The sequence below is a fragment of the Pan paniscus genome, chromosome X, assembly GCF_029289425.2.
Source record: "Pan paniscus chromosome X, NHGRI_mPanPan1-v2.0_pri, whole genome shotgun sequence".
Taxonomy (NCBI): Eukaryota; Metazoa; Chordata; class Mammalia; order Primates; family Hominidae; genus Pan; species Pan paniscus.
Genome location: NC_073272.2, coordinates 11269972 through 11296954, shown reverse-complemented (window position 1 = coordinate 11296954; position 26983 = coordinate 11269972). Strand labels below are relative to the sequence as shown.

The following is a 26983-nucleotide window of genomic DNA, read 5'->3' as shown; positions in this document are numbered from 1 at the left end:
ATTTTCATCTTCCCTTTTACTACGCGTGAATTTTTAGGTCATCTGCTTGTCAGACACACCAGCTTAGTGTCTTAACAGCCAAGGGGATGAGAGGCAAGTTAATAAATTAGTAAAAAGAGCAACTGAAGGATGGACTCTGTTCCTCTCCCTGCATCCCACAAACCACTAAGCGTCCTTCCCACATGGGGAGCTAGGAAGAAAAGAAGCCTTCGTCTCACAACTACTCCATGTACACAAGGAGAACCACTTCGGTGAATCAATACTAACACCCCCTTAAAGAAGTATTTCATAACAAAGTTATTTCTATAACTTGCTGGTAGCCCCCAGAGACAATACTTGGCTGATCTGAGCATAGCAAATTTCAGGTGACACAGCATCCTCCATAGAAATGCTGCTCGCATGCTTTCTAAAAGGAAATCTGTCCATGCTTGCTGTGTACAATTGAGGTGGGGAATGGAGAAGCTTTAACTCCCTGAACTGTACTTCTGTTGTCCTATCAGCAAGCAATTCTTGATTTTTTTTTAATATCTGAAACATTTCAATCACCAAAACAACTTGAGGGTAGGAGAAGAAAGGAGGCTGTCAGCTTGCCAGTGACAAGGACCTTTTCTCCTAATTGCCACACAGAAACCGAGCATCAATATGCCAACCATTCAGCACCAAAAGCCTAGAAACAGGATTTATAGCAAGGTATAAAAGGCTGGTCCACGGATACTTGATAAATGAGTCTTTAACCACAGAGCGCAACTCACATTGCAATTGATACCATTAGCAACTGACTGATCATTATCGTATGCTGAGTACTGTGCAGAGTAGAAACAAAATATAAAGGGTGATCACTGCTATTAAGAACTTACTGGCCACTAGCTGGGTGTGGTGGTATGCACCTGTAGTCTCAGCTACTCGGGTGGCTGAGGCGGGAAAATCACTGGAGCCTGGGAGGTCGAGGCTGCAGTGAGCCGAGATCATGCCACTACACTCCAGCCTGCATGACACAGTGAGACTCTGTCTCAAAGAAAAAAAAAAAAAAATATATATATATATATATATATATACTGGCCAAGTGCGGTGATGCGGTGGTGCAGTGGCACACACCTGTAATCCCAGTACTTTGGAAGGCCTAGGCAGGAGGATTGCTTGAGCCCTAGAGTTCAAGACCAGCCTGCGCAACAACAGTGAGACCCCATCTCTACAAAAACAATTTAAAAACTAGCAGAGCATGGTGGCATGCACCTATAGTCCCAAGCTACTCAAGAGGCTGAGGCAGGAGGATTGCTTTAGCCCAGAAGTTCAAGGCTGCAATGAGCTATGATTGAGCCACTGCACTCCAGCCTGGGTGACAGAGTGAGATCCCCTCTCAAAAAAAAAATTAAAAACAAATTTTTTAAGAATTTATAATCTTGCTGGTGAGCAGGAATAACAGGACAGAAGAAACAGCTGGCAAAAGGCCACTTAGAAAAAAAAATAAGCTCATAATAGAAATCTAATAAAACATAGATTTTTTCCCACACCAAATAAACGGTCCATTTATTAAGCTACTAATAAACAGCAAGAGTAAATACTTAATACAACAAAGAATTAATACAATATGAGCAGAACATATTTTTTAATTACAGAAGTAATAGATCTAACTAAGACCCTTGGGTTTGAATTCGCCTCTCCACACAACTATCTGCGAGATATTAAACCTTCCTTCCTAGATGTGTCCGTGTCTACTTATATGGAAAGAATCACCAATTCCCCTTCCCAGTTGGAACAGTCTTGCAAGACATGGTTCTCAAACTACAAAGTGCATGAAAATCACCTAAAATTGCCTGTTTGTGCAGGGTTTCTTGGCCTCAGCACAACTGACATTTGTTGGGCCAGATAATTCTTTGAGGGGGGCTGTCCTGTGCACATTACAGTGCTTAGTGGAACCCCTGGCGTCTGCCCACAAGATGCCAGGAGCAACCCCCACCCAGCTGTGAAAGGCAAAAGTGTTTCCAGACATTGTCAAATGTTCCCCAAGGGGCACAATCCCCTCTCCTCATGTGAGAACAGGGCTCTAAGATGGAATCAAGGAAGCTGCAGGTTTAACAAGCACCCTGGCTAGGTGCAGTGGCTCACACCTGTAATCCCTGCACTTTGGGAGGCCAAGGTGGGAGGACTGCTTGAGCCCAGGAGTTCAAGACTAGTCTGGACAACATGATGAGACTCTGTCTCTACAAAAAAAATGTTTAAAAAGTAGCTGAATGTGGTGAGTGTGCACCTGTATTCCCAGCTACTTGGGAGGCTGGTGTGTACCTGTATTCCCAGCTACTTGGGAGGCTGAGGCGGGAGGAGACTTGAGCCCAGAAGAAAGAAGCACCAGTGAGCCATGATCTCACCATTGCACTCGAGTTTGGGTGACAGTGAGATCCTGTCTCAAAAATAAAGTAATAATAAAAAGATAACAAGCACACAGTGCTTCAAAAATCCACCTATAGAGCTGATTTTCTAGGGTATGACTGGATGTATCCACAGTCTCTTCCACAAGGATCACCTTCCCTTCCACCCACAAACATGGCAGAGGCACTGCAATGCTAACTCTTCCATCCTCCCATAATGGAAGTCTATGGCTGCTCCCTTTGCCATGTGACTTTTCAGGGCTTTCAGACTAGAATAGCCCTCCCCAACCCGTGGAGGCTGGACCTCACCATGGGACTTGTTTTGGTCAATGGGATGTTACGGGTAGTGACAAACAGAGACTTTAAATGTGCCTGCATGATTTATCTTGGCTTCCTATACCTGATGGGAGAGGCACAAACAACATGCCCCAGGGTCCCCTGATGAGGAGACACATCATTTCAACCCTAAGCCTAGCCCAGAACCTGACCAGGCCTTCCTATTCCCATATAAGCCCAGGAGAGACACAGCTAACCATGACTAGTGAGCAAGAAAGAAATGATTTAAGCCTCTGAATTTGGGGGCTGTTTGTTATGCAACATTAGCATGGCAGAAAGCTGACCAGTATACTCCCAAACTATTTTTGAGCCAAAATGCTGATTAACAAGCTAATTATTGTTGAGTCTTCTGTCCCTAACTCCACCAGTCTTCCTCCACCATTTTGTGAAGCCACAAACCCAGGGGCTCTTGATTCAGGCCCCAGAAATCCACACACAGCATCTGCAAAGTCCTGGAAGCCAGGCCCCACCCGCTACCCCTGCTTGCTTCATGGTGGTCTCACTCCTTACCCACAGCTGACACAGACTCTGAGACTCCAAGTCCAGAAAAGTAGCTCTGGCAGAGTCCCTGATAAAGTCCAAAACCGAGAGTGGCAGGAAAGAGGACCTCAACACACAAGTGTGTCTCTGAGCTGTTCAGCAATCTAGGGGCTCTCCAAAATGGAAAGCAAATCCTGGCTCATTCAGAGGGAATCAATACTGAGGGCAAGCACGGTGGCTCAAACCTGCAATCCCAGCACTTTGGGAGGCCAAGGAGGGAGGATCGCTTGAGACCAGGAGTTTGAGACCAGCCTGGGCAACAAAATGAGACTGTCTCTATTAATCACTCAATCAACCAACCAATCAATCAAGACTCAGTGAGTGAGCAATACAAACCAAATGGCTCAACAGTACCAGATTTCTCAATTATTCGAGAGACAAAACACAAATGTTACATAAGCCTATGAATCTTGCAGGCTTCAGAGGAGCAAATTAAGAGACAGAAACAAAGGAAGTAAGCCTGTCCTTGAAGACTGACAATGTAGTAGGCAGAATAATGGCCCCCAAAGATGCTCATGCCTGAATCCCTGGGACCTGAGAATATGTTTCCTTATATGGTAAAAGGGACTTTACAAATGTGATTAAATTAAGTCTCTTGAGATGTGGGGATTATTCTGGATCTTCCGGATGGGCCCAATGTAATCACAGGAGCCCGGAAAAGTGGACAGCCTTTCCCAGCTATGGTCTCAGAGAGATATGCCTATGGAAGGACAGTCAGAGAGGTGCTACGCTGCTCCTCTGCAGATGGAGGAAGGGGCCACAAGCTCAGGAATGCGGCCAGTCTCCAGGAGCTGGAAAAGGCAAGGAAGCCAATTCTCCCCTAGAGCTTCCAGGAAAGTTGTGGCTCTGCTAAACCTTGATTTTAGCACAGTGAGACCCATTTCAGACTTCTGGCCTTCAGAACCGTAAGATAATAGTTTTTGTTTAAGCCAGTAAACGTGCAGTCACTTGTCACAGCAGGACAAGAAATGAATATGATCAATTATAACACCAACCAGTAAAGTACAATGGCCTTCAGTCTTATCAGTAAGCCCTTCATTGCAGGTACAGATGCCCCAGAAAATCATGTCCCATGAATGGTTTCAGAAAATCACCCTCCATATTCTCCAACCCAACCCGGGAAAAGTAATTTTGGTCAAACACAGACAAAAGGTTTGATAAATTCAGAAAAGTAAACAACCTTATGATTCTGTTCCTGCATCAGTCAGGGTTGTGACTTTGGGGACGCCGTAGAAAACAGCCTAAGTCTTGCTGCTTGGAATCCCACAACCTCAGTTCTGGAAGGAACATCACACAACCCCTTTGGGAAATGCAAGCTTCCTAACTCTTATACCAAGAAAGGACCTTCTGACTCCACCCAAAAGATGCAACACAAGAGAGACCTGCAGGCCCAGCTGTAGCTGACGAAAATTGTTTTCTACGTTGACCTTTAGGTACAGGAAAGTGGGAGAAATTTGGAGGAACTACAGCAAATGCGAACGGAGAAAATTACAGTTCATGCTAGAATAGAAGCTGAACTATAAACAATTTTATGAACAATGTTCCATTTGTGAACGATTTTCCATTTTAAATGTAATTGGAGGGAGGAGCAGCCTGTGTCTCTGGCTGACTTATCTCAGAACATTGTTCCACCTTCCTTAATCACCTGGGGTTTTGACAGAACATTTACAAGAAACTAGAACAACACATACTACAACATGGATGAAACTCAGAAATATGAAGTAAGAATCCAGGTGCAAAAGGTCACACATCACATGATTCTGTATCTATGAAATGTCCAGAATAGATAAATCCATAGAGGCAGAAACCAGATTCAGGGTTGCCAGGGGGGCTGGGGAGAAGGGGAAGGGGCAGTGATGTCTTAACAGGTACAGGGTCTCCTTTGGGAGTGATGAAAATGTTCAAAAATTAGACAGTGGTGATGGTTGTGCAACTTTGTAAAAATACTAGGAAATTCCTGAATTACACACTTTAGAGGAATGAGTTGTGTGTATGCTCAGTAAAGTTGTCATTAAAAAAGAGAAGAAGAAACTAGGATATTAGCCAATGATTACAAGTCACTGCAAATCCAAAATTTAGCCATCCTAAGGAGATAAGCCTCCTTACAGAGCCTGGAATCCTCCAGGAATCTGTTCCACGACTTCTCCTGAGTGAAGAATCTGAAAGGAATGAACTGAGGTCAACAGCAAAGATAAGAAGCGGTGACCGGAGGTACCTGCAGAATGCACTCAGGGACAAACTGGAAGAGTAGGGCTTTATTATCAAATTCAAGAAGATGCTTTTGCAACAAAGAGTCCACAGTAATTTAAAGCTGCTCTCTGTCAATGAAAAAAGTCAAACTGCAAAACATTTGAAGAGATTTATTCTGAGCTGAATACGAGTGACCATGGCCCGTGACATGGCCCTCAGGAGATCCTGAGAACATGTACCCAAGGCGGTTGGGGCATAGCTTGGTTTTATACATTTTAGGGAGACATGAGATATCAAAATACATTTAAGATATAGATTGGTTTGGTCCAGAAAGGTGGGAAGACTTGAGGCGGCGGGGGCGTGGCGGGGTGTGTTCTGGGATAAAATTCTTCTGATTGGCAACTGGTTGAAAGAGTTATTATCGGCAAGGCCTGGTAGCTCATGCCTATAATCGCTGTACTCTGAGAGGCCAAGGCAGGCAGATTGCTTGAGTCCAGGAGCTCGAGACCAGCCTAGGCAACATGGCAAAACACTGTCTTTACAAAAAATACAAAAATTAACCAGGTGTGCTGGCACACACCTGTAGTCCTAGCTGCTAGAGAGGCGGAGGTGGGAGGATCGCTTGAGCCCAGGAGGTCAAGGCTACAGTGAGCTGTGATCATGCCATCACACTCCAACCTGGGCAACAGCACTTGTCTCAATAATAAAAAAAAAAAAAGCTATTATCAATAGAAAAAAATGTCCAGGTACCATAAGGGGTTGTAGAGACCTGGGTTTTATCACGCAGATGATGCCTCCAGGTAGCAGGCTTCAGAGAAAAGAGACTGTAACTGTTTCTTATCAGACTTAAGGTCTGTGTTAAATGCTGTCGGCTGTTCATGAATTCCAAAAGGGAGGAGGGCATAATGAAGCATGTTCAAACCCCCTTCCTGTCATGGCCTGAACCAGTTTTTCAGGTTAACTATGGAGTGCCCTGGCCTAGAGGAGGGAGTCCCTTCAGATGGTTGACCAAAAGTATTACCTTTCCCCAAACTTAAACAAATAAAATAAAATAAATAACAAATACATTGATCATACACATCTTCTGGTAGCTTCCTAGCTGCTCCAAGGCTTGTTAGATCAGACACCCGAAAGGCAAATTGGCCCCCTTTCGTGAATTGATTTGAGACTGGTTGATTTTGGCAGGGCAGGAGGATGAAGAAAGGATGGATTTTCTTTGCCTGTGAAAGGCAAGCTTGATGACTAGCTATGCTTTGCCCAAAGGTTCCAGGGGGCATAGTAGCACCTCAGAGCTCTTGGCACCAGGCACAGCTACAAACTCGTCTCATGTGGGCGGGTGCTGACAACACACAGCCCGGCCATCCCATCAGAAGGCCATCCCAGCATCTGCAGCAGAGGGCACAATTAGGCCCAATGAGGGCAGACTCCCATTTGGGGGAGTGTCATGGTTTGAGTTTTGCTAACATCAAAACCTGCCTCACCTACTCCAAGTTATTCTTGGTATCTGCCCCTTGCTGGAAGGAAGCCATGCCCAGAAGCCCAAAGAAAAGACTGACATGTTCGACTACACAAAAATGGGAGCTTGATGCTTCAAACCATAAGCAACATTACATGGCAAGGAATGGTCTAGAAGAGAAATACCTGGAACAACTAACAAACGATTAACTATCATAATTTACAAAGACTTCCTTTAAGGCAGCAGCCCTCGAAGTCTATGTGGTCCTTGAACCATTGGCACCAGCATCAGCTGAGAGCCCATTAGAAAGGCAGAGTCTTAACCCAGCCCCTAATTCAATGAATCACAAACTCTGGGGATGGGGCCTGCCACTCTGTGTGTTGGTTTTTCTGGGGTTTTGGGGGGAGTATTTATGCAACAGGGTCTTGTGCTCTATCACCCAGGCTGGAGTGCAGTGGCACAATCACAGCTCACTGCAGCCTCAAACTCCTGGACTCAAGTGATTGTCCCACTGCAGCCTCTCGAGAAGCTGGGACTACAAGTGCACACAATACCTGGCTTTTTTTTTTTTTTTTTTTTTTTTTTTTTTTTAGTGCCAGGGTCTCTCTACATTGCCCAGGCTGGTCTCGAACTTCTCGGTTCAAGCTATCCTCCTGCCTCAGCCTTCCAAAGTGCTGAGCCACCGTGCCTGGATGCTCTGTGTTTTAACAAGCTCTGCAGGTGGTTCCGATGCATGATGAAGTTTGAGAACCACTGTACAGCCATGTAAACATTTACAGCAGCATTATTCATAATTGTCACAATAAAAAACAAACAACCCAAACATTCAACAACTGGTGAATGGATACACAAACCATAGTGCATCCATACAGGAAGGAATCCTATGCAGCAATAGAGGAATGAGTTAGTGACATGTGCAACAACATGAAGCCCCAAAATCATGATGCTGAGGGAGAGACGCCAGGCAAAATAATGAGTACATACCATATGATTTCAGTAATATAAATTGCTAGAAAATGCAATAGTCACAGACTGCCCACCAATGGCTGCCTGGGAAAGGGGTAGAGGGAGGGGGAGAGACATTACAAAAAAGCACAAGTAAACTTTGGAGAGTGATGGAAATATTCTTTGACTGTGGTGCTGGTTTCACAAATATGGGTGTGTGTGTGTGTGTGTGTGTGTGTGTATGAAAAAACGAGCCAGGCACGGTGGCTCACACCCGTAGTAATCCTAGCACTTTGGAAGGCCAAGGCAGGAGGATCACTTGAGCCCAGGAGTTTGAGACCAGCCTGGGCAACATAGGGAGCCCTCATCTCTACAAAAAATAAAAAATTAACCGGGTGTGGTGGCATGCGCCTATAGTCCCAACTACTCAGGAGGCTGAGGCAGGAGGATTGCTTGAGCCCAGGAGATTGAGACCAGCCTGGGCAACATAGTGAGACCTTGTCTCTAAAAAATGTATGTAAACAAACAAAGAAATAAAAAAGAAAAAACAGATTAAAACTGCACACTTCATACAAGTCTAGCTTACTGTACTTCAATATATCTCAGTAAAGATACAAAAATAAGGAAAGCAGATGGTGTGAAACAAATATAATAGGACTCCATTCGGATAAAGACCCAAGACTACATATTAGCATATGGACAGCTGAAAAGTGCTAGAAAACATCTATAATGTTGTACTCTAGACTGAATCCTGGTGATTCTGCCAGAGGGGAAGGAAGGGAGAACTCCACAAATTCACATAGATTCAGTATCACCTGGGTGGGGGTGGGAGGGATGCACTTAGGGGCAGGCAAAAAGACTTCAAAGAGACCCGCATAGGAGTTTGTTCAGAGCACAGGTCAGGGCTTGTCAGAGGGTGGAAAGCAGAGGCAGGCAGGCTTCAGGGGGAGGGAGGAAAAAGACCAACCAGGCGAGAAGATGGGAGGAGGGTCAGCTCTTGCTGGGGGGAGTTAGGTAAAGAAGGCAGGCAAATGTGGGCACTGGTTCTTCAGGGAACAGACACGGATGAACGTGACCACCAGATCAAAGCCAAGGGGCGCTCAGGGTTTCTCCATCTACACAGTCATTTCATTGTTCATTTGTAAATGAATACTTCTAAAGGGTTTGAAAGTCACTTTTTTCTTCTAAACTGAGCTCCAAAGTCTTGTTGGTCTTTTTGCTTTAGAAAAAAATCCCTACTTCATGGAATGTATGAAAACTAAAAGATGCTTGCATTGCTTTCAAAGCCCCATGAGATTTTTATTCCTTCAACTTCCTTACGTCTTCATGGAGGATGTAAATACCTCATTTACAGCTACCACGAGGTGCAAAGCTTCTAAGTCAGGGTTTCTTAATTTCTGCAATGCTGACCTTTTGGGGCTGGATAACTCTCTTGAAAGAGGAGGGGACCTTCCTCTGCACTTCAGGAGGCCAGCCCTGGCCTCTACCCGCTAGATGCCAAGAGCACACCTTCCTCATTTATAACAACCAAAACTGTCCCCTGGGAGCAAAACTGTAACCGCCTGAGGGGTTCTTCCTGCTGGCTGCATAAAGACCATGGGCATTTTAGTAGACAAAGAGTTTAACAGACACAAGGCCAGCCACACCACATGAGAGATGGAATAACTAAGGGAAATGCAATAATTAAGGGAAATGAATAATTAAGAGAAAGGCAAGATGGGGGGTGGATTAGCTCAGATCTCTTTCACTGTCATCATTCTCTCACTGATATAACTTTTGCAAAGGTGGTTTCAATACCCCCTTTGGCTTTCATACACCTTATTCTTAAGGTGCTGGCTATAGAGATAGAAAAAGGGTGACCATCACTCTGGCTTCTTCATGCTGACAGGGGGCATAGTTGCAGGGGTTGGTCCCAGGGGAATAGGAGTGAACTCACCACCGTGCAGCTACCTGCATGTACTCACGGGTGTATGACAAAGATGTTAATGTTCTTACTCACAGTTCTAGTACAACACTTAAGTCAACAGTAGACTATATGTTGTTAGAAAGAGAGACTGGGATAAACAGGAAAGAGTGAATTTAAATATACTGTCCCATATCTTTTTAGTCAGTGTCCAAGTCCTAAGACTAGATCAGTTAAACAGCTGTTTCCCATATCAGGAGGTGGCACTGCAGATGGGCTAAGCTTCTGTAAGAGGCATTTCCATAGACACGGAAAAAAAACAAAGATTAACACTGGGCACAATTTATCCAGACATTAGACTCAAAACATCTTTAGTTATAGACGAGGAAGGTGGTGGCAATCTGACATGTTTTTCTCTCATAATAAGCTTCAGCTTATAGGACCTCAGGAAAGACGTAGTAGCAATTTTATTGAGGCCAAGTTAGAAATGAAAGAAAAATTTGAAAGCATTAGTTTGGGGACTTGTAGTCCAGAAAGAATTCACGATTCAGTCCAAATGACAGAAAATAATAAAAATTCAAAAATAGTGAACAAGACTAGATTCTAACAACAGGTGTTCTATAGTTTTTTTCTGAAACATAATTTCTCTCTCCAGTCCCTATTTTTACTAAAGACAAATCACATTAGGACTAATTTATGTGCAAAATAAGTTTTATTCTTACTATACCTGGCCCGAGTGTTTGCATAAGGTCAGCTAGAACAATTATTGGCCATATATGCTCCTTTTTAAAATTGGCTTTGCTGCAACTTTATTCCCTAAGAAATCTCACATTAGACTTCAAAGCATTTAGCCCAGCCACGGATTTATCTGTGCCTGCAAATACTTGTATTAATTGGGTGAATTCCTCACCTCAAGGGCTCAAGATAACTTGGAGCTCCTGGACCTGTCAGAAAGTGACATTCTTTACTTAGGAACCTGTCCAGGGACTGTGTAGACAAGGTATGAGGCCAGCTTACCCAAGGGGCTTTTATTGGCTCTGTAAGTCAACTTTGATTGCTTAAAGCAATCTGAAAGTATGCCATTCCAATCAAAGCTTTGGTAAAATAACCAGTGTCTCCAATTGTGTCCTGCTACAAAAGAAAACAGATTTGTATTTAACAAACAACTATAACATCATAAATTAAGTATACTTGCAAACAGTTTTCAAATTCTAGAGAAATCAGGTAGAGAGAGAAATGTGCTTCGGATTTTGTTCACAAGAGCATACTTTATCCAATTGTTAAAAGCTATAAATAGCTCAAAAGAAAAAAAAGGTTTTCTGGACTCTGAAAAACAAAAGAATTAGCAATGTTTCAAACGAAAAGCCAGAAAAAGATTATTTCGGTCTTCCATTACTTCAGTCCATGTAATTAACTCCTGTTCTGCTCGATATCCATGAATACATTAGCTCTTAATGGGAGCCTTGGAAGCTTTTTCCTCTATTTTAATGTCACAATCTCCAAAGTTATCAGAAAACTGTCACAGTCCTATAGCTGATTATAAAACCACCTTGAAAATAACCAAAGTAAAACAATTGTGGATGACAAAGTTTCAGAACAGCCACAGTTAAGGTCTGATCATCTCTGTGGCATACAATAACTTAACATAACAATCATAATTATTACTGATAACATATACTAAAACATATCAGAATTACAGGAAATCTTATACAATTCTGAAACACATACTAACAACACATTCATACAAATACAGTCCAAAGAAAGCCAAACACTATTGCATACCTGACAATGCTTACTGTTATAGTTTTAATATATCAAATACGCCAAATATGTCTCTTTTGGACTTTATAGTATTTAATATCTGGAAGGTTAACCAGATTAAAATAAGGGCGGGGGGGTGGCTTAATTTAGATTTTGACTTTGGAAAGTTTTGTCAAATATCAAATGTTTAAACCCTTGATATTACAAAATAAAATCCCAAGTCACTAGAAGTCATTTATTTAGCCATAATAACTCAAGAATTTTTAAAAGGCAAAAATCTTCACTCACTGATAGAGGGGAAACTCAACTTTCCAAACAGGACAAAATAAAGACAGTATGAGGCTCCTCTCTCCTCGTTTTTCTGTCATTCATTCAAAAGTCAAACAAAAAATATTCAACCTACAGAAAAACTAAATAATCCCCTTCAAGTCTTAGCCAACTTGCTCATACCCACAGAACTTCCTTTACAAGATTAACCCTTTAGAAACCTTTTTCAACTTGCTTAAACTTTCAGTTTTGTCCCATTACTCTTTTAAGATGATCCTTAAAATCCTCCGAACCAGACAAAATTATATTCCCTTTTACAAAAACCATATTCCCATGCCTTCTTATAGCCTCCCACAAAACACATTCTACTTTCCCGCCAGGTGCAGTGGCTCACGCCTATAATCCCAGCACTTTGGGAGGCCGAGGCGGGTGGATCACCTGAGGTCAGGAGTTCGAGACCAGCTTGACCAACATGGAGAAACCCTGTCTCTACTAAAAATACAAAATTAGCCGGAGGTGGTGGCGCATGCCCTTAATCTCAGCTACGCCGGGGGGAGGCTGAAGCAGAAGAATCGCTTGAACCCGGGAGGCGGAGGTTGCGGTGAGCCGAGATCATGCCATTGCACTCCAGCCTGGGCAACAAGAGCAAAACTCCATCTCAAACACACACACACACACACACACACACACACACACACACACACACACACATTCTACTTTCCTTCTACGCCTTGCATGTAAAACTGTTTCTCCAGTAGTCTCAATTATACGTGTTACAATCTTAACTTTCAGCAACTTTTATTTTTGGTGAAAAACCTGGTAAATAAGCAATTTTAACCATGTATAAAACTACAGAACCCATGATTCTTCCCAGCCTAGCCAGGGGACCCGGCTAACTCCATGTGTCCCCAGACCTTACCTAGAATCTAATGGCTGTAAGACAGACAAGTCAAACAATTATTAAAAGTCACAGAAGCAGTTTATGACCTTAAAACATCCAGCAAAGAGTATCTGACCTGCCTAATTTAGACAAAGTGTGTGAACTTTGAAGACATTTTTATTTTACTTTACAAATAATCTTTAAACTGTCTTTATTTTTGAAAGATCAGAGTCATGTGATGTAAAAGCCATTAAAGTTTCCATTTTTCTGACAATGTTTAAGTGCTTATTTTTCTTTAAGCCAATTTTATTTTATTTTATTTTTGAGACAGAGTCTCACTCAGTTGCCCAGACTGGAGTGCAGTGGCGTGATCTCAGCTCACTGCAACCTCCGCCTCCCAGGTTCAAGCGATTCTCTTGCCTCAGCCTCCTGAGTAGCTGGGATTACAGGCGTGTGCTACCACACCCGGCTATTTTATTTTTAGTAGAGATGGGGTTTCACCATGTTGGTCAGGCTGGTCTCGAACTCCTGACCTCGCCCTGGCCTCCCAAAGTGCTGGGATATAGGCATGAGCCACTGCGCCTGGCCCACGCCAATTATTTAGAGCTGTTTTATATAAACACTACATAACAGAGAAGAATACACAGAAATACAGGAATGAAGAATCAAGACAGAAGTCCATTGACAGAAGCTTTCAGAGGGAGAACAGGGGCTTTAAAACAGTATCTGTACACATATCAGCTTTAATTAAGTCGATTTCTAACTACAGAGCTCTCAAAAGAAAAATCATTTTAAAATCTCTTTTTACCGGATTTCAGCCAGGACATTTCTAGCTTTTGAACCTTTTACTAAAGGGAACTTCCTATGTGCAATCAATAAGCCTTAACTAAGGGGATGGATTAACCATGAACGCAGGAGGTATCTCCAAAGAGTTGGTAAGGAATTTTTAAAAGATCTAGAATCTCCCCAAAGGTAGTTCATAGAAAAGAAAATTTTAAAAACCTGAAAAGATGTCTCAAAAGGCCAATCTTAGGTTCTACAACAGTGATGTTATCTGCGGGAGTAACTGGGAATCTGCGTATTTGACAATCTGGCAATGGTTCATGTCTTTGCCTTAGCAGCAATCAGGCTCCTCTCCTCCCCCATCCTGATGGCCTCCCATTAGTGTTACAGTTTGGGGCAAGTTTTGAGTTTGGGACAAGGCCTATTATCATTTAAACCATAGCCTAAAAGTCCTCCAAAGTTCACCTGGCCCAATAGCCCAAGAATATTAAGGGAAAGGCAAGACGGGGGATGGGTTAGCTTAACATACTGTTATAATTTTCTCATTGATAAAATTTTTGCGAAGGCGGTTTCAAAACTGCCTTCGATTGAGGACCGTAGAGCAGAGGTAGATCCTGGGAAAACATCCAGCTTCCCTCCAAGCCTGAGGTTCACAGGCAGGTGCTTTCAAGATGAAAGACAGGGGAAGCATAAGGGGGTGTGTGCCCTGGGGTCCTGTGCTCAGCTCTCCAGGGACTTAGGCCACCTTTCTACAGGTAGCTCTTTTCCCACCTCCTTAACTATTTCCCACTGTTAACACGCAAACAATGAGCTCCTCCTCTATGCCAGATTCCCAGCTAATTACTTCCTACAGAGTTTCACATTTAGAGCCTGCAACTAGTCCATGGTTATCCTGATTTTACAGATGAGGAAACTGAGGCACGATGCCTGTTATACTACTATACTTGCCGTCTTTCCCCTTTCCCCACCTTCCTCTCCTGGGGATGAAGGGGCGGAAGGCAAAGTCACTAAATCAGGTCTCACCATCCGGGAAGTTCGACCAAGCACAGAGATACTCATTCTTGGAAGCACAACTCTAAAATATCCACAAAAGGGGAATCTATAGAGACACGAAGGATATTCGTGGTGGCCCGTGGCTGGAGGTGGGAGCAGAAATGGGTGAGAACCGAGTAGGAGCGATCTTATTGGGAATTGAAAATGTTCTAAAACTGCATCATGGTGATGTCTACACAACCCAGTAAATTTACCAAAAATCACTGAATGGTACACCTCAAAGAGGTGACTTTTGTGGCATGTCATTTATACCTCAATAACAATGTTTAAGAAAACTGACTTAATTTTAAGTCAGACTCAAGAGTTCTAAGTTAAATGACATATCTCTTAAAGCTGACGTCTTGGCAAGCCAAGGGCAAACATTTATGGCAAAGCCAAATGGAACAAAGTAATAGAGCTTGCAAAGGGGATGAGTGCCCAACCTGAATACACAATGTATCTAAGTCAACTCCAAGAGATAGAGAAAGCCAAACACCAGTAACTGCCCAACTCAGTGGTGTGGACAGAAAGAATTTCCACTCCAATGAACATCTGGGCCACCAGAAACCCATACAGAAAAATATATTTGTTGTCCAAATATAGAACACTGAATGGAAAAGCAAACAAAACAGGAAATTAGAGAAGGTTGAACATTTACTCTTAGATAGCAAACTACGAATCCAGCCCAAACTTCTCTCACAGCAAACGCCATGCAGAAAAATGGGATTAATGATCCCTGGGCTTGGTCCTCTGTTGTGCCAGACACATATTAGAAAGGAAAGAAAATTCAAAAAGGACAACTTACTCTGTGTTTTTATTATGCTTAAAGATGAACTGGGAAATAATGAAAGCATACAATATCTTGTTTCAACTAACTTTTCTAAAACCATGTCCAGGATATTCAAAAAATTACAAAACGTAACTAGAAACTAACTACTGGGTGGATATGAGCAGTACTGACTGAGATAAAAATGAAATGTTTCCATGAGCTAATCTTATTCTATATTTAGTTTGAGTACACTAATATAATTAACTAAGGTTATATAATTTTGCTAACTTCAAATTTTCACTTATAAAGCTTCACATACAATTATCTGAACTAAAATTGATTTGATTTTTATTTTTGTAGAAAGATGAAAATGGTTAATTTCAATAATCCTGTCTTCCTAATAAGAAGTTACTGTCTTCATTGATATAAATTATGTAGATGGTGCTTCAACAATGCTCTAAAGTTTGTTTTCATAATCTCTTTCAAGGTTAGTGTACTCACAGATTCCACTTCCCAGGGGCTTTTACCATTTGGCTTTCCCATTCCCCTACATACCTCTGTGCCTCAAACTCCCAGAAACTAAACCTAGACAGCTGCCCCTTGAAAGCACAGGAAGTGTGCGCTTAAGAAATAAAGTCAATTCTGGTGCAGGCTTCAGAGGTCAGCCGACTTAGGGTCATTCTCTGAGATACACTTCTGAAAGATTATATAGGGTGATTTGGATGGCAAATAAGCAAATGATTAATTAAGAGTGTCATCACTCAACAACAAAGACAGGAGAGGATTCCAGTTCACAGCTGAAGCAATTCAGTGGTTCCAATATGAAGTCAAGACCAGTCTAAGGCTTAAAGCGTCTGGCTAAAAGCAAAATATATTGTGCCATCTCTTTCCTCTTAAAGGGGTTGGGCTGTGGAGTCAGATAAGGTATATTCCCAAATATACTCTGCATCTGCTTTATGGTTCATTACAACTAAATTTCTTACTGGGGCCTAAATGCATTGGTCTCTGGAGAAGGGAGATAGGTGCATCAATCTAGATAGTAAAAAATTCTACTTCCTGTTTCTCCTCTCTTCACAGTGAGTGCCTTCTGAGTATTACCATAAAGAGAAGCAACAGGTTTTTTAAAAAGTAGACACAAATATTTCAGCTTATCAAAGGACAAATGGAGGTCTACATAGATTCTGATGAGCATTAATCATGGTCGGCATTAGGCATCCTGCTGATACACGGAAATCTACAAGTACTGCTCCTGGCAGGCTTTCTAATGCGCTGCGCAAGTGTATGAGCATCATTTCATATAACAAAGTTATGTTGCGAATTCAATATTCACAAAGAAGAAAACAGATGCAAACACCAAAAATTACACACAAAAACTAAAGCTGACATATCAATTCTCTCAAGTTAAACAAACTAAAAACTGGTCTGGAAACCCAGAACCACTTGAGGCTGGCATTTCATCTCATGAAAACCAAACCTTCAGCCATTCTAAGCAAATGAGCTCAGCCAGAAGACCTTAAATTTAGAGATGATTCCTATTTCTCACCTCCACAGCCCACAATGTGGTCTGAGTTGTGAATATAATTTTTATGTTTATTCACTCTGTAACACCAGTAGTGTAGCAGCAACTCAGAAAAAAAAAAAAAAACCTAATGAGGCCAGGCGTGGTGGCTCACGCCTGTAATTCCAGCACTTTGGGAGGCCGAGGCAGGCAGATCACTTGAGGTCAGGAGTTCGAAATCAGCCTGGCCAACATGGTGAAACCCCATCTCTACTAAAAATAAAACAATTAGCCAGGCGTGGTGGTGGTGGGCACCTGTAATCCCAGCTACTCGGGATGCTGAGGCAGGAGAATTGCTTAAACTTGGGAGACAGACGTTGCAGTGAGCTGAGCACTCCAGCCTGGGCGACAGAGCCAGACTCCATCTCAAAAAAACAAACAAACAAAAAACACCAATGAGAAATGCAAAAAACCAAAACACTTAATAACCATGATAGATGAAATATGTCTCAAAAACAAAAACAGCAGGTCACAGTGGCTCACGCCGGTAATCCCACCACTTTGGGAGACCAAGGTGGGCGGATCACCTGAGGTCAGGAGTTTGAGACCAGCCTGGCCAACATGGCAAAACCCCGTCTCTACTAAAAATACAAAAATTAGCCAGGTGCAGTGGCAGGCGCCTGTAATCCCAGCAACTTGGGAGGCTGAGGCAGGAGAACCGCTTGAACCCAGGAGGCGGAGGTTGCAGTGAGCTGAGATCACGCCACTACACTCTAGCCTAGGCGACAGAGTGAGACTCTGCCTCAAAAAACAAACAAACAAATAACCAGATTTAAAGATTTAAAGCACCCTAGGACTTTTATCACAACTCAATTCCAGTACAATCTCACGTTGATGTCTTTGAAATTCTGAAGCATTTCTGCAGCAAAACGCCTAATTCTCCAGAGCCCTGAGGGCATCCGTCAATGAAATCGGCTGATTTATAAACAGAATTCAGTGATTATGAAAACAATGCAGTCATAAAATGCTTAAAAAGCATAGCATTGTTCCAAGGTTTCCTTGTGGACCTGCAAACAGGTACTGTCATCTAGTTCCGAAACAAGCGCATTTTTTCAGCTTTAAAAACAACACGCAAAATACAATAGATCCAGTATGTGCATGGTTCCCTGTTATTGCATATTCTTTCTTCCCTAAGTCAAATCACTAATACCTGTACCTCTGGAACGATGTCCAATCCTTAAGCTGGTGGATCTCAAAGTTACTTAACGCACACACATGTGCGTGCAAACGCACACATACCTTAGTAGCTGAAGTCAGAGGAAAGGGGAGTACAACTGTGTCCTACCTGCAGGCAGGGACGTTAGTATCACCCCCTCTTCCAGCCTTTGGGGACCTACATCATAAATGTTTTTTTCATCATATATCCTTTTCAGCAAAAAAGTTTTCAGAAGGTGCTCCTAACTCATGTAATGTATTTATTAAATATATAAAATACTCAAGTAACATGCATTTCATGGACAAGAAATATATTTTTTACAAGTATTAGAGATTTTCTTAATGGACATTTTCATAATTTCTTCCTGCATCCCAATAAATCTTGCTGTGCACCTGCCAGAGGGCATGAAACTCACTAAGACCCTTTTGGGAATTAAAATCTGAAACAAGTCATTTCTGTCCCCTGTCCTTCCCCCAAATTTAGAGACTACTGGCTTAAAGGAATTACACTGAGTCTCATAAAATTTAACAGAGCATCCCGTGACATGTAATATCAACAAGTATCTCTCCTTGCTCTCATCTGGTCTACAATAATTTCTGTCATGTACTGGACAGGGAAGATTATTCATTCTTATTTTCACGAACTTATGAGCTGAGTGCATCTCAAAGGTTAGGCTTTTTGAAGTATCCTAAGACAGATCCCTGGAAATGGCTGAAGTTGACATAGAACCACTGTGTCTTGAAAATGCAAGCTGAATCTGGTATTTTCTTCATAATCAAATTGGGAATTAAACCAAACCCCCTTCAAAGGTGGGGGACAGAACTGTCCCAAATGAGAACCATTAGTTGGCTGCAACATTCCAGAGCTCAACGTTGAAAACACTGTTCCAATAAGCAAGCATCTTTTCTACCTTCATTTCTAAAGCTTCCCTTTCTCCTGAACCCGCCGCCTATCATGCCCCATCTCAATCTCTCTGATCCCATCGGACAAGAACAAACCTAGACAAGAAAAGGAAACAGTACCCGACTTCCTCTGAACAGGTCCTCCAGACTCTCCTGCTACTGTCAGAAGTTGGCAATTGCTGTTTTCAAGTTTATAATTTTGAATTCTTGAGTTTTTATCAACATGGAGCTGGCATTACAGTTGTGTAGGATTCAAATGCTTGATAAGATTCTGTTGAAAAAAGAACTGAAGGCAAGGACACAAGTTTATTCTGTTCCCCAAATGAACCAAATGGCAGGGACGTCAATTTCCTATTCAGGGATATCAATTCTCTACGCTTTCGGGAAATACAATCTGAAACTGTGAAGCCACCTGGACTTTTATAGCACCTGGGAATTACCTTTGCATATTGGCACTACCGATTTTTACATGGCAGACTTTGGCGACAGTTCTCCACTCAACTTCATTTCTCATCTTCACATAGATGACAAGGTAACAGTGACAACTAAAGGAGCACAAGCGTCCAGGCTGACACAGAATTACCCAATTACCCACAGTGCACCAGAAACTGAAATCACGACTCAGTCCTGCTGAATTTTCCTCCAGTTCTTAAAATGATTTTTTTTTTTTTTTGAGACGGAGTCTTGCTCTGTCACCCAGGCTGGAGTGCAGTGGCGCAATCTTGGCTCACTGCAAGCTCCACCTCCATGGTTCACGCCATTCTCCTGTCTCAGCCTCCCAAGGAGCTGGGACTATAGGCGCCCACCACCATGCCTGGCTAATTTTTTGTATTTTTAGTAGAGACGGGGTTTCACCGTGTTAGCTAGAATGGTCTCGATCTCCTGACCTCGTGATCTGCCCCCCTCAGCCTCCCAAAGTGCTGGGGGGCATGAGCCACCACACCTGGCCTCTTAAAATTATTTTATATGGTCTTGCCGTATTAAAGTATATGTTGGCCAGGAACAGTAGCTCACAACTGTAATCGCAGCACTTTGGGAGGCCGATGCAGGAAGATTGCTTGAGTCCAGGTGCTCAAGACCAGCCTGGGCAACACAGCAAGACCCAATCTCTAGAAAAAAATTGAAAATTTAAAAAAAAAAAAAAAAAAGAAAAAAAAAAGCTGGACATGCTGACTTGTGCCTGTCGGCCCAGCTACTTGGAAGGCTGAGGCAGAAGGATCACTTGAGCCCAGAAAGCCAAGGCTGCAGTGAGCTATGATCAGGGCAACAGAGCAAGACCCCATCTCTAAAAATATATAAATAAAGTATTTGTTATTATTGATTTAAGGAATAAAATGGCACCATGTACAATAAGCTTCTTTTTGTCCAAATTCCCTTCTATCAGGAAATTCAGACAAGCAAAAATGCTCGCAGCACTGAACAATACTGCACGTTCACATGGACTCTAAATCCTAACAACAGGCAGGTCCCTAATTGGAAAGAGTCAAGCCTAAAGGGGACACATGCCCTTCTCTTCTTGCTCCGACATGATGGTGCTGGGGATGCAGTTTCAACAGACCCGAAGGAAGGTTTCAGCGTCTTGGAGAGCTGGCCGGGAAGGTTACCGGGCAGGAGAGAGCCTCACCTCCTCCCTACTCCCATATTCTAGCCTGGGCAGGTGTTCCAGAAAGGAAAGAGCCCTGTGCAGGCTATCTGGGGTCATAATCGGTTCCAGGCTCAAGGGAAACAAGCAGAGAAAACTCTCATGTTTTCTTTAAAGCATTCCGGCTACATCCACCACGATAGGAAAAATGACAAGAATTCAAGGCAGACACCCAGGTCAAGAATAAACACTGTGAGTTTTGCCGTGAGCATTGTTTGTGCTTCTTTCACAGGGTCTCCTGGGGCTGGAGAACTGCCGCACTCCCCGGAATCACTCAGAGGCGCCCAGCAGCACAAAGCGCCTTCTGACTCGCTGTGGGTTTCTGAACTAAAATGCGCAACTAACTTATCAATGTTTACCAAAATATTGCTTATTTTAATCATGGGAAAACTGATACTCTAGGCACCGGACATAAACAACTGTCACTTTATCCCAATGTTTAGTTAACATAAAACCGTCATCCTTAACCAGTCTGAAAAAAACATGGCCTCCCAGACCTCGAAGCAGGGTCCATCTTCCAAACCAAATCTTCACACCTGGGAGGGAGGAAAAGGCTTGAGGCCACTCATCCAGCCCTTTAACTCTACACGGTAGGACATGCACAGGTTCTGTGACTTCACACAACCAGGTAGACCACCTCAGGCAGGACAAAAGTCACCAAAATGCCAGGACAAGGATTATATTAGAAAACATGCCACGTCATGAGATCACAGAAAGCGACATATGGCCCAGAGTAAAACACAGGTTAGCAGCTCCATAGAAGCACAGATGTAGGAATTCATTTTTTTATTTCTACAACAAAGGCAACAACAACTTGATATTTTTAGCCTATTTTATATTTACGTGATTAACCCATTGGGAAAACGGCAAAGGTCCTTAATGAACATGTATCCTGTTTTTAAACTAAAGCCATGACTATAACCTTCTGATACATTTCACATATGAAGTACCTTTTGGTAGGACTGTGCAATAAAGGTGAGGGTAACATCCTCTAAAAGGACATCAGAGGTCGGGCGTGGTTGCTCACACCTGTAATTCCAGTAGTTTGGGAGGCCGAGGCGAGTGGATCATCTGAAGTCAGGAGTTCGAGACCAGCCTGACCAACATGGTGAAATGCCATCTCTACTAAAAATACAAAATTAGCCGGGCATGGTGGTGCATGCCTGTAATCCCAGCTACTCGGGAGGCTGAAGCAGGAGAATTGCTTGATCCCGGGAAGCGGAGGTTGCAGTGAGGAGAGATCATGCCACTGCACTCCAACCTGGGAAACACGAATGAAACTCTGTCTCAAAAAAACAAAAACACGACATTAGAAAATGTCCCATCTGAAACAATGAGGCATCAAGAACTAACTGGCATAGAACAAAGAGGAAATAAATAGGCCGAGCGTGCTGGCTTACGCCTGTAATCCCAGCACTTTGGGAGGCTAAGCAGGTGGATCACCTGAGGTCAGGAGTTCGAGACCAGCTTGACCAACATGGTGAAACCCATCTCTACTAAAAATACAAAAAAATTAGCCAGGCGTGGTGGCACATGCCTCTAGTCCCAGCTTCTCCGGAGGCTGAGGAGGAGAATCGCTTGAACTTGCGGGCGGAGATCGCGCCACCGCACTCTACCCTGGGCGACATAGTGAGACTCTGTCTCAAAATAAAAGAAAAAAGAGCAAATAACTAAAGAGTATAATTGGATTGTTTGTAACACAAAGAATAAGTGCTTGAGGGAATGGATACCCCCATTCTCCATGATGTGATTATACACTGCACGACTATATCAAAATATCTAATGCACCCCATAAATATATACACCTACGTATCCAGAAAAATATTTTAAAAATTTTAAAAAGGAGCAAAGCTTTAGCAGCCTCAACAACACACCTGATTTTTTTCCACTGTGGTTTCTTACATTAAGGAGCAAAGCTGTTTTTCCCTTGCTTGTGATAACATCTACAGTGCAAAATGTGCTGTTCTAAGAAAAGCGGTTGGCCAAAGCACACAAAGGCATGAAGTTCATGTGTCATCAGAGAGAGGAGGCAAAGGTGGTACTGGAAGAGCGGATGGATTCACCTAAGGCATTCCACCATGTGTTACATTCAGATGGGATCCCCAAGACCTCCAGAGCAGAGCAGATGGGTGGGTGCCCCAGATTCGGGGCTGGGGGGGTGACTGTGGAGGAACTGTGGGAGACAGAGCCATGAACATCTCTGGGCTGAGGAGATTGTTCTCTCTCCTGATGATGATGGTGGTGGTCACACCAATCTATGCATGTGTCAAGACTCATAATGCACCCAAAGAGACAAACTTACCATATGGTAATTTAAATAATAAAATTATATAGATACAGCCCTAAAATGTAAGAGGGAAAAGATAAGGAAAAAAACAAAGCAAACTACTAGACACCATCGTGACTGATGGTGATACCTTTCCAGACCCAATTCCCAACTTCAGAAAACAGGAAACTATAAGCATGTTAGGCTAGCCGGGCGCGATGGCTCATGCCCATAAGCCCAGCACTTTGGGAGGCCGAGGCGGGAGGATCGCCTGAGGTCAGAAGTTCGAGCCCAGCCTGGCCAACATGGTGAAACCCCACCTCTACTAAAAATACAAAAATCAGCCGGGTGTGGTGGAGCATGCCTGTAATCCCAGCTACTCAGGAGGCCGAGGCAGGAGAATCGCTTGAACCCGGGAGGCAGAGTGAGCCGAGATCGCACCACTGCACTCCAGCCTGGGCTGTGAGAGAGACTTCGTCTCAGAAAAAACAAACAAACAAACAAACAAAAAAGGCATGTTAGGCTCCAAGCATTATAATAATTCTATCTCGGTCGACTGAGTAAAGTGGCTCACACCTGTAATCTCAACACTTGGGGAGGTCAAGGAGGAAGGATCACTGGAGCCCAGGAGTTTGAGAGCAGCCTGGGCAACACAGTGAGAGCCTGTGTCTACTAAAAATAAAAATAAAAAAATTGCCAGGTATGGTAGTGCGCATTTGGTACTCCCAGCTACTTAGGAGGCTGAGGCAGGAGAATTGCTTAAGCCCAGAAGGTTGAGGCTGCAGCTAGCTATAATAATTGCACTGTCTCAAAATAAACAAACAAATAAAAACTAAATGAGAAATATAATAACTCTATCTCCTTTAATACAAGAAGCCTGGGAAATCTCTCTCTCCCTCTCCCCGACCCCTATATATATAATTACATATATATATATATATATATATATATACACCCCTACCCACCTCCTCTCTCAATGAGAAAATTAATGTTAGAGAAGTTCACTGATTTGCCCAAAGCTCCAGTCAGTGCACGGCAAGCTAGCTGCAAACCAGGTTTCCCTCATAGCTGTCCCCAGTGCCCAAGTTCAGCGGGAGCCCAGATTCCCCATGACCAGGCAGGGCTTGGGGCACCTCTGGGGCTCACTTGGACGTGGGGGCCAAGGTCCCGCAGCAGGACCACACTCTGGGAGCCCTTTTCCTACTGACACTTGGAAGAGGGTCTCCACGAGGAAAATGCAGGTCCACACCCAGCTGGCTCAACCTGTTTGCTAATTTAACAGTTGCAGGAAGGGAAATGTCTCCAGACATTGGCAAATGCCCCCTTCAAAAGTGGGGGACAAAACTGTCCCAAATGAGAACCATTAGTTGGCTGCAACATTCCAGAGCTCAACGTTGAAAATACTGTTCCAATAAGCAAGCATCTTTTCTACCTTCATTTCTAAAGCTTCCCTTTCTCCTGAACCCGCCGCCTATCATGCCCCATCTCAAATCTCTCTGATCCCATCGGACAAGAACAAACCTAGACAAGAAAAGGAAGCAGTACCCGACTTCCTCTGAAAACTCAACATATTCTCTCTTCCATCTTAACTTTAAATTTGTTCCAATTCCATTTGTAACGGTTTCCAATTCACTTCTGCAACCTTCAGGCATGCGGTGGATTCTCCCTAAATACTGGATGGCGATGGCTGTGTGGGAGGGGGCCAGCTTGGGAGGCGCAGGCATCTGAAGTCAGGCTCCCGTTGGCCAGGCAGGCAGCAGCCCGGCGGACTCCTTAACGGCTGTCTTTCTCCCCTGGAGATCTGAAACGCCTCTCCTCAGCCTAGGCTCTTTGCCCTTTAGAAACATGTGGACTTCCTCGGCCCCTTCCCATATCCAGCTTTTCTTTTGGTTCTGGTGGGTTTCATGTTTGCCAGTCTGGCCAGCATGGTCCATGTGGTCGAGCCCCACAGAAAGTGAGGGCGGGAGTGGAGGGGGCAAGCCTGGAGGTAAAAACTCGAGTCCAGTCTCCGGCTAACTAAAAATAGTTATGGGGGAAAAAAGTTTATCTTTCCAACTAAAAAAAAAAAAGTGTTTACAATATGCCTTTAGTGTTGCTTCCTGGGTGGAACTGATTTTTCAATGCATGTGGTAGTGAAAGATTAACAACTTCTCGGATGTAGCATATTAGGTTTTTTTGCTTTTCCTAAGGGAGGAAAAAAAGCAAATCCAAGGCATCCGGAAAGTAGTGGGAGGATGGTCCTGCCTCGCTGGGCAGAGAAGCTGTGCTGATCAGCTAAGCCAGGAGGCCCACAGGGCACTGCTGCGGGGCAGAGCACCGGAATCTGGACGCCCTGCAGAAAACTGGGAGGGGGCCGGACCCAGGTTCTAGCGGAGGTGTGCTCCTATCCAGCAGGAGTAGATCGGATAATCTGAATTCCTGACCCTCGGGACCTGCTGGAGATGGCCTCCCTCTGCAGGGACCGTTTTCCCGCCTCTGTTCGTCACCTTAAAAGGTGAAAAAAAATCTTCTAACTAAGATGATGTTGTACAGAACCAGTGGTACTGATATAATTGATGGGAAAACTCCAGAAATTGAAACATTCACTTCTAAGTATGTCTACAATAAAGTTATTTTTGCAAACTGTTTCCTCTTTAAAACCACTGACAGAGAGAAGTTCTCTGAGCCCAGTAAAGGGGCAAAACGCCTGAGAGTGGGGGAGCGAGGGTGGCAGCACTACACCACAAATCTCCATATTTGCCCTACAGGTGTGTGTTCTACTAAGGGCTGGAATCGCCTTAAGGGCCGGTGATCCAGTGATGAACAACTTTTGTTGTTTGCATTAGTTACCCAGCTTGGTGGCTTTCCACAAAAATCTGCAGCACATTTGAGACAGGACTACCCTTTAAAATAAACGCGTCATACTCAACGTTCTTCTGTATTTTATTTTTCCTAATTACATCTTTTCTAGGAAGGACTTGTAAACTTTTCATAAAATCGTCAAGTGCCACTTCCAACACCAAAGCCACTGCCTGGAACCTTAGCAGGGAGGTTGCCTTCCTTCCCCCTCGCCTTCCAGGTTAAACCAGGGACTGGGCGATGTTTCAGGAGAGGAAAACATCCAAAAGGCAGGTCAAACCACACATGACGATGCAAAGCAGAAACAGTTGCAAATACAATAGAGGGTAGGTTTTTGTTTCTTTTTAGGTTTTGCTCCAGAACATCACTGACTCGAGAATAAACGTCAGTCCCTACCTTTGTGGAACGTCCAACGCAGCTGGCTGGGGGAACACGAGGCCTTGCAGGGAGCGAGCCCCGGCCCCGGTCTGACGGAACACAGGCGACGCACGTGAAGTCCAGGCCCTATCCCAGCGCAGGCGGGCCTCCAGCGACCCACAGTTGTCACATATCCGGCCAGCGCCGACTCCCGAAGGCGCACTCCCCATACTCCACTCCGAGCACCGGTCCCATCGTTAGGGAAGGTCCCCCTGGATAGCAAGGCCGGGGCCCAGGATCTGCGAGACCCACCCCACCCGCCCCGTCAGAGCCCAGGAGCAGCAACAGGTCTGCGCTCTCCCCGGGCGGCGCTCTGCAGACCCTCGACGGGCCAGGGGTGCCCCCAGCCCAGCCGTGCGCTCAGGCCGGGGAGATGGGCGGAGGACTGGGGCTCCCGACTTCCTTGACAGTTTCTGCGCGTCAGAAACTGAGCAGACACGGGGCCCGCGCCACCTCGCCCGCCGCTTGCCCCACTCCGCGAGGCTGCGCTTCCACCCGGGTCCGGGAGGGCCGGCCCGCGTCCCGGGTATGAATGGGGCTCTTCTCCCCAACAGCGGGGAAATCCCGCCACCGCCCTCCACCCCGGTCCCCCGAGCCCGCGGTGGCGCAGGTTTGCCCAGCAAGCCCCAGGATCGGCAGACAAAGGGGCACCGGAGGAAAAGCCGAGCGCTTCCCTAAACTTACCGGCCACTTCCCCCTCCCCAAAACAAAGGAGCCCCCCGCCGACCTCCGTCTCTCCCCGCAAGGCGCGCCGGCACTTCGGGGAGCGGCCACCTCGGGGTATTGTTCAGGCTCCTGGGAGCGCGCCGCACCCCAGTCCGAGCGCCGCGGGGACAGTTGGCGACGTGCACCTACAGGAGTTCCAGGGGCGGGTGGAGCGTTCGGGCGCCCCGAGCCGCCGGCCGGACCCTGGAGGGTCAGCGCGGGACCCGCCTCCCCGCAGAAGTTTGCGGACCCCGCGCCCGGCCCGCCGAGC

At 44.5% G+C, this 26983-nt stretch overlaps 1 protein-coding gene across 1 annotated transcript in view; it reads right to left on the bottom strand.

The window, feature by feature from the left end:
* Positions 1-26196, bottom strand: part of TBL1X (transducin beta like 1 X-linked) — a 274014-nt gene extending 247818 nt beyond the window's left edge. Inside the window, exon 1 of the mRNA XM_055106596.2 lies at positions 25987-26196. The gene's annotated coding sequence lies outside the window, so the exon portion shown is untranslated. The remainder of the gene's footprint in view (positions 1-25986) is intronic.
* Positions 26197-26983: the final 787 nt, after the last annotated feature.